The sequence below is a fragment of the Myxocyprinus asiaticus genome, chromosome 1 (genome assembly GCF_019703515.2).
Source record: "Myxocyprinus asiaticus isolate MX2 ecotype Aquarium Trade chromosome 1, UBuf_Myxa_2, whole genome shotgun sequence".
NCBI lineage: Eukaryota > Metazoa > Chordata > Actinopteri > Cypriniformes > Catostomidae > Myxocyprinus > Myxocyprinus asiaticus.
In genome coordinates this window covers 24,144,554-24,153,427 of record NC_059344.1, presented here as the reverse complement: position 1 = coordinate 24,153,427, position 8,874 = coordinate 24,144,554, and the positions used below count along the sequence as shown (strand labels likewise).

The 8,874-nt window shown below is 36.9% G+C and overlaps 1 non-coding gene across 1 annotated transcript; it reads left to right on the top strand.

Moving 5' to 3' along the window:
- Window positions 1-8,297: 8,297 nt before the first annotated feature.
- trnal-aag (transfer RNA leucine (anticodon AAG)) lies at window positions 8,298-8,379 on the top strand. Its single transcript has one exon. It is a non-coding gene; the product is annotated as a tRNA-Leu (tRNA).
- The last annotated feature ends 495 nt before the right edge of the window (window positions 8,380-8,874 follow it).

Sequence of the window (8,874 nt, the reverse complement as noted above, 5' to 3'; positions counted from 1 at the left end):
AAACAGAAGACGAGGATGTTCATACTTTCATGATTTGTCTCAAATTTTGAGTTCTATCCTGAAACAATCATCAAATACAATATCAAATATGAATTTGGCAATCCGAGATTAATTCATTGAGGGGATTAGGGATGCAGGCCTTAGAAGGGAGCCTCCTAAGCTTGTGAGAGACAAGCCACAGTCAACACTTATTGAAATGTGATATGAAGCCCTTATGTGATCTCTAGAAGATCCTAAATCTTGTGTCACAATATTAGTCAGCAACAGAAGTGTTGTGTCTGAGACAGCAGAAACTAAGTGCGTTGCTGTTGGTATACCTAAGAAAAACCCTGGTACTCTTGAAGAAGTTTTAAAAATTGTAGCGGAACAAGGAAAAGCTATAGGAGAGCTAACACAAGCTGTCGAAAAACTCACTTTGCATTGCACTAAGTCACAACTTGTGGCTCATAGTAAACCCAAGATGCAGCCAAGGTTTACAGATGATGGCCAGCCAATATGTTTCTGGTGTAATGGTGAAGGACAACATAGCTAAGTGGTGTGTAAAGAAAAACAAACCGACTGTCACAGAGAATGCTAAATTGTCAGTGCAGCAGGGAAACTTGCACCCTCGCTTGCTGTGAGCCAGGCAGTGCGAGGGCAGTCCATAGGCTCAGCCAATATCAATACTTGTCATGACCGACATGTCAAGCGTGCTGTGGGATAATGTCCTGTTGCTAATCTAAAGTAGAGTAATGGCCTCTTGTTTACTTGATACAGGAAGCCAATTCAGTACTATATCTCTTCAGAGAACACCTGTCTGGGGAGGATAAAGATATGCTGTCCAAAGCAGGTTGGCTGAAGTTTACACCTGCCAATGGTTTAGACATACCTTACTTAGGTTATCTTAAGCTGGAGGTTGAAACCATAGGTATTACCCTACCAGAGTGTTGTTTTCTAGTAGTCAGAGACTCACAACATTCTTCTATGTACCAGCTCTCATTGGCATGAACATCATTAGCAGATGTAGACAACTGATTCATGCAGAGATTGATACTACCCTAGGTGGATAGTTGCAGTCTGACTGAAGAGAGGAATTTCTGCAGAAGTTGAGTGCCAGCAGTCTAGAGAAGCGAAGCATAGTCCAAGTAGCTGGAAAAGACATGGTACATATACCTACTTCATCAATTACAATGGTAGTGGTCATGGGAGCAAAGAGTATGTTAAATGATGGTTCACGGGACTTCCTGTTAGAACCAGCGAACACATCCTTACCTGGCAGTTTGATTGTTATTCCCTCTCTTGTGTCTTCAGAGAAACTGTTGTTTCCTATACAGGTTGTGAACCTCTCCCCAGAAGATATCTGGTTACAGGCCAGAACCAGACTTCATACTCTGTCTCATGTCGAGAGTGTGAAGTACAGTGAGACGTGTGAGGTGAGATTTCAGAGAGTCCATAGAGTTGAATTGTGCCCTTGTGTTAATTCTGTTCCTGAGCCAAAGGTGACTGAAACCCGTTCTCCCAATCGAGGGAAGAATCTGTTTTTGAGCAGGTTGAGGTTATGCATTCTGATCCTGATTTTGTTGTTTTAGAAGAGGTCACATACAGTATCCTAGTCTGCAAGAGACAGAGAATGTGAACCCTGAAAACCCTGTGTCAGCCGCTGAAGCCCTTATATGTGAACCTGTACTGATTTCAGGGAACATTGAACAACAAGGTTTGGGACCAGAGAGAGATGAGTCTAGCAATGACACAGTTCCTAGAGTGTCTGGTTCAGAAAGGGTTGAGCCTGACACTGGTACGGCTCCTAGAGTGTCTGAACCAGAGAGGAAAGAGCCTATACCAGCACCAAGAAGAACTAAAAGGGCCAATGCTGGCATACACTCAAACCCATTTAATGAGCCAAAATCAGCATGCAGTGCTGTTTCACTCAGTCCTGAAGTCTTCTCTCAGGTGTTAACAAGCCTGAGTAGTGTGTTCTTTAGAAAAGCTGTTAAAGAAGTGAAAAATATGTATTAAGTCATAATGGACAATGACTTTTAGCAGGGGAGAATGTAGCCAAGTGGAGAAATTTCATGTAATTTAACTCAAGACATAAATTGGATGTGGCCCCTTTAAAACCAGAGTTTTGCAATACCCGCTTTCCGGCACTCCTCGTGTTGCGCATATGTGCTGGTTAGAAAAGTGAGAACATGTATTGTGCAAGAGAGCTCCCGGTTTGGTACATTGGTTGAGAAATCTTAGGTAAATATTACATTTTACACAAAATGCTTATAAATTGCATTAAATATGTGTTCAGAAGAATTGTGTTAAAACTGAATGTTTGTTATAAATAATTTTTGAAGGATGCATATGGATTGCATGTGTGGAGTTTGACCATGTTTTGCATACATTCAAGGACTGGGTATGTAAATTTAGAATTAATCATATCTTATTTAATGATTTATAGCCCAGTGTTTTCCAGTTTAGTGGATAAGTGAAATATGTGTTATATGTGAAAATATGTCCTTAAAGCCTGGTTAAAAATCCATACAATGCTTTGAGTGATTTAAGCATGTGTTAAATGCATAAAATACTGTGAGTGTTTAAGCATATGGGTAGGCTAATGCCCTTTTTGTATTTTTATTTGGATATTAATTTGTATTTTGTTTCTCTTTTTTCAATAGCCATCAGAATAAAACCCCAAAAATAAATGTTTGTATCCTGTGTTATACCTTTACAATCCACCAGCTACACTTATATTTATTTAAATAGCAACATTCAGTCTACCAGTGATATGTATAACTGAAGTGTGGCTGTGTGTATTTTATAATGTTTTTGTGATGTATGGCGGTGAGTGAGACATACGTTCTCCTTTGACTGTGTTTTAAGCACCTGCCTGTAACCAGCCATGTGTCTGAATCATGTTTATTTGTTCTCTAAACATTTAAAAAGATGAGGTTTTGTTGTTGTTGTTGTTGTTGTTGTATGTGTGCTTTGTTTTTCAGAGGTTCTTGATTACATTCACTAATTATTTATTGTCAGCGTGTTGCTTGTAATTATTCAGTAAAAACAAATATGCAAGAGTTAAATTGTGTTCCTTTACCATATATCAATTTGTAAAACTGCATGTATATGAAAAACGCAATGTATGAAAATGCTGTTATCTGACTAAAGTCTTGAAGTCTGCCCCAAATGCAAACTTTTATAACTCATGCACCCTCGTGGACTTGCTAACTAGCGCCCCTTCGGTCTGGACTCGCTTACGTCACAAAAGTCTGGACTCAGAGGAGGACCACAAGGGCTTAGGGTGCCATTTGGGAGAGGGCCAATATCACATCAAAGTCTGTTTCAAGGCAAGTCAGTTCACTCAGCGGCCATCTTTGGAATGCTCCCGGACAGGCTTGGCTGTTGAGTGTTCCAGTTTCTCCCATTTATTTATTTATTTATTTGCATTTTTTTCCAAAACTTTTATTCAACAGCACTCTTGATTGTGATATATTGCTTTATTATTATTATTATTATTATTATTATTACAGTGAATATTACATTTTACTATACAGTTGAAATCTGTCACAATTTCTTTGTTTATTTGTTTGACATCTTAACAATAAAAAACAGAGCAAGAATACAAAAATAGAAAAGAGATATGCAGGAGAGGTTAGAAACCCTTATGGGCTTATTTGAATACCTCACCTTTTCAATAACAAACATTTAACTCAATATGAAATAATAATAATAATAATAATAATAATAATAATAATAATAATAATAATAATTATATATATATATATATATATATATATATATATATATATATATATATATAAGAAAGAAAAGTAAAATAAATAAATAACTATATATATGTATATAAAAAACATAATCCACCATGTTAGATCAAAAGTAAAATAGAAAAGACATATGATTCAAAGGAAATAAAAACTTAAGCAGGAATACAGAGAGTTTAAGTGTGAGAGTATAAGCATTTAAAGAGTGACTGGGTTCATCAGGGTGATCCTCAATCTGTGTTTGAAGTTATTTAGGGAGGTTGACGTTTTAGCAATGTGGAAATCTGTATTTAATGGTAAATTGTCTATGTGTAGCATGACACAAGGGAGGATAAAGGGCATTGGAGTTTCTAGTATTATATGAATGTATTTGTGCATTTAACACAAAAATCCATTAAAAGATGCGGTCAGCTTATTTGGGCTGTAATAATATTTATGTATAAAAGTGCATGACTGAAGTATATTAACATTGTGTATGGTCAAGATATTATTTTTTTAAACAACGGAGTAGATGGTGTAAAGCTACTTGAAAAAGTAGCCTTATACATTTCTTTTGCGTATTGAGTAATGTCTGCAAACTGGAAGGGTAACAAACAATATTGCCATAAATGAGATATAGATATATTAGGCTGTAATACAAGGTTAAAAGGCACCCCTGATGAACCGAGACTCAAATTTTTCTTAGAATACCTACTGATTTCATTATTTTAGTAGTAATAAAATGTATATAGTCTTTCCAGGATTTTTTTTTTTTTTTACAAAAATTCCAAGAAATTTAGTAGAAGAAACTGAACCAGTTCATATTCATTAATTTAAATTTTTTTATCTTGATTTGCAGTATTTTTATTCTTAGTTGTAAATATGATGAAATTAGATTTTTTAACATTTAAAGACTATATATTTGTCTGAAACATTCTGAAAATTTAGTCAAACCCATATTTGCTTCATGCATTAAAGCATTTTATTATTATTATTTATTTTTTTACTTTTATTTTTTTTATTACTTTTCATGACTTTTATGATTTTTTTAATCACTTTTTATGGCTTTTATAAAACGATATAATGGAAAGGTCTGGAACACATCCTCATGCTAAAAACAAATCATCACAAATGTTTCTGAACAATATAGCTAGCCTACTTAGAGTACTTAAAGTAGGTTGTAATAACGTGTACTATGCTATTTTACATGTAAAACAAGTCAACTGAAAGAGGAAAAGGAAGAGAAGAGTTGCTTTAAGAACTGGTCTCTCTAGCCATGATGTGAAATTAATCAGTGGGACGCCTGCGCTTGTTTCTTTTTACAAAGAAGCGCAATACGCGGTTCAATGATAGCGCAAGCCTTGATGTCATCCTCCATTTGGAGGCGATTTCGGAATTTTGTTTTTATTTTATTTTTTTTGAAAACCTGGCTTCGCACAGATAAGTAGAGGCAAATGTAATGAGTAGTTTTACGCCGGCATCACAGTCAACCAAAACGAGGGCAGAGAGCAAGGGCTATAGATGTGTCGCTCTTTAATTCGACTAACTGCTCCTCCATTTCGACTGTAAGGTCTTTGCCTGGGCAACTGAACGGATATCTGACCCAAGCAAATTAACTGAAATCCTCACTGAAATAATAGCAGAATTGTTGTTTCAGTCCAACAGCATGGTGAATGACTGTGTGTATCAAAGGAGAGATATTTATCCCGGTCTCTCGCACACAGTCAGCGACGTTGGGAAACGTCAACACCGAACGCAATTCATAGAGGCGATGTAAAACCCTACATCTAGAGAGCCAGCGCACCTCAGTGTGAAATAGGAGCTGCTCATGTTCGGCTCACATTTCCTGGCACAGCAATGAAAACAGGCGTGCATTTAATGGCGTGCTTTAATGAAACTGACCGTTTGCATTGCCTGCTTTAAAACAGACTCCAGAGACTCAGGAATTTTCTTTGATGCAAGAGATTTGCGATGACTCATATAGTGGGCCCACTTGGCTAAAGGAGCTAACTGCTGGACACGATTGACCAGACCGCTTACCCTCCCAGTCACTGAATGGGCCCTGCCCATGCATATCCTAACACATCTATCTCATAACATTCCTGCATCCTGTATATACCCATCCAGAACTTTAAACAATGCCTCGCCAGTTGTGTGCTCGGGAAGACACCGACAGAAAAGAATGTCCTCCTCAAAGATACCATCTTTGACATATCTGACTTAGGAAAGCAACTGTGCGCCCTGCAACATCAGTAGTCTCATGAAGCTGCAGGGGCGGGGCCAGAAGGGTGGCATGGGGTGCCAGATGCCACCCTAAAAATGAGCTTTGTCACCCCACCTGGAACCCTGCTCGCATAGTGGAGAAGGTGCGCAACGACTTAATCCATCCGTGTCGCGCATGGTTCCGCGCAATGTGTTTTTTTTTTTTTTTTTTTTTTTTTTTTTTTAATTTATGCAGAGGTTAAGGTCATGGAGACTGAAGGTAATTGTAATTGACCTTTATTCATATTTTCTAAAGGAGATGCAGCATATTGATGTTATATGTTATAATTATCAGGGACTAAAAACGGTTCAAGAAACAAAAACGAAAATGAACAAATTTAGCAGAACATAACCGAAAACCGGAAAAAGGTTATTTTCAATTTTTCCGGAGTGAAAATGTTATTTTTAAATGTTGGTAACTGGTATAACTGGTTAATTTTGTTCCAGTAATTTTTTCATTAAACTAAAGGCCAAAGGGTTTATCACAGTAAAGTTTTGGATCTACACTTCATGTTGCCTGAATAAATGAAACATGTGCTTTGGTCCTGAAGGAAACTGCTGCATCACACATTTATTTGCCTAATTGCCCGTTGTGGATGTGGCATTCTCTGAATGAAGACCTTTTTAACAACTATGTATAATTACTACATACAGGATACATGCACGGATAATCCAGATACAAGGAAAACATTATTAGAAGTACATTTCACAGTTGTTTTCAAGTCTTCACTGAATTATTGTTAGATATGATGAATTAATACAGATTTGATGATGCTGGGTTTTGACTGAGAAGCAGATCTGTAAATAAAATTATACTTAATTGTTAATTAACTGCTTGTTATGATTTCTATGCCGATAAATCCACCACACAGGGAAAAATAATATTGCTTATTTTTTCTTATTTTGGTGAGGCAAGTGTCTTATTTTGGGTTTCTTTTCCCAGACCATGTTGCTTGTTTCTCTTGTGAGATGTGGCAACACTGCGATTGGTATTTCACATTTTTAAAAGAATGTTATGAACCCTTCTTTTATTTTGTTCTACCCGGTAACCTTTTGGAAAGGAGGCTGTGGAACTTCTGAACAGGAAAAAAAAAAAAAAAAAAAGGTTTTTGCTCAGAACGAACCGAAATGAAAAACATTTAGTTTTTTAGTCCCTGCTAATTATGTTTACAGTATGTTTGCAGTTCACATTAGGCTCATGTATATTTGCTCGGTACTTCAGTACTGAAGCCTATTTGAAGTCAATCAAAAATTCAACCTTTAAAAAATTTGTGGCAATTTAAAAAAAAAATTGTGACCTCTCCACATCCCCCCTGTTGAGAACCACTGCATTAAAGAATTAAAATCATTCATTTTAATACCACTGGTCGGTATCTGCTAAACTGTCTCTGGTCGTGTTCAAGTGCTTTGTTGTCATAAAGAACAGGAAACATCAGGGGCGGAACATCCATTGGGTTTTGTGGTCATGTGCCCAGGGGTCAGGCCACATTGCTTTTTGTGAGCAAAAAGTCTGTGTAGCGCATGTTCATAGGGTAACCTTCTGCTTATTTTGACACCATGATATGTCTTCCTCAGGCATGCTTGCTGACGATAATAGTATTTTGTGCAAATACATGCTATTTTCTTGATGTAAAAATATACAATACACATCAAATGGTTGCTGATTTTCATAAATGTTTATGACCAAAATGGCAAGCGCTGATTAGCTGTGTTTAGTAAAATGAATAAAACCTTTCATTCACTGGAGAAACCGCATACTCTCCTTCAAGATGTTGAAAGTTTTCATGTCCTCCCAACTTGAAAACTCGGGTATCAAAATTATCTCTCGAGTTTCCTAGTCGTAATTACGACTTAAGGGGGTCATTTATGTGCAACTTCCGTGTAGGAAACTTGTAATTACGATAATTCCGAAAGCACTTGAAGGCAGCATTAGAATGGCTTGGTTCTAGGATAACAGCAGCCTCTAGAGATTAAATAAAAACAAACACGCTGGGATTTGCTGCACCCCAGTAGTACCCATCTGCAGAGCCTAAATCCTTCATTTTTGACAATATTCATCCATATTTTTATCCTTACTTAAATGCATATTTTGATTAGATAATCAAGTGTTCTAAATTGAAGCAAGGGCATGCAAAGAAAATGTGACTATAGGAAAACGTTAAATTTTCAGCACATACAGTCAGACTATTTAGCAGAGATGGGCAATTTATATTAAAATGAATGGGACAAATGAGAACGCCCAAATAAGGAACTGTAGTGCTCAGCAGTCAACAGAAAGGAAGTTATTATCAAATTATCACAATGCAATGTATAGGTAGCGTGGCCGAGCGGTCTAAGGCGCTGGATTAAGGCTCCAGTCTCTTCGGGGGCGTGGGTTCGAATCCCACCGCTGCCAAAGGTTTTTATCTCATAGTAATTACACTTTAGCATGCAGTAGTACCTTACAGTACGTTATTTAAAGTCATCATAACAAAGAGAAGAATCCAAATACATTTTCATAAGATCATGTAACAAGTAAATTAATACTACTGAACTAAAAATGTTTAAAGAATGAATGGACAAATGTAAAGGTTTGCAGCGGGCTCTAGTGGTTTGATCGCAAACGACAATAGGAAAAACTGCAAAAACCGAGTATCACAGTGCAAATCTTCTTTGTTTATAAACTAAAGAGGCCGCTAAGGCAAAACGTATTCTAATTTTTATTTACTATAATATTTAAATGATATTGTGGATGATACAGTATTGTGTATGGTGCCTATGAAATGGGCAAACGCATTTTGGTGTCGTACTTTTTGAACCTTTTTTTGACTCTTAGCGAGATACGGGTCCCTCCAAGGTCCAACAAAGCGAGTTCAAGTTCCAACCCAGTAGGTGGCGCATATGCACCATT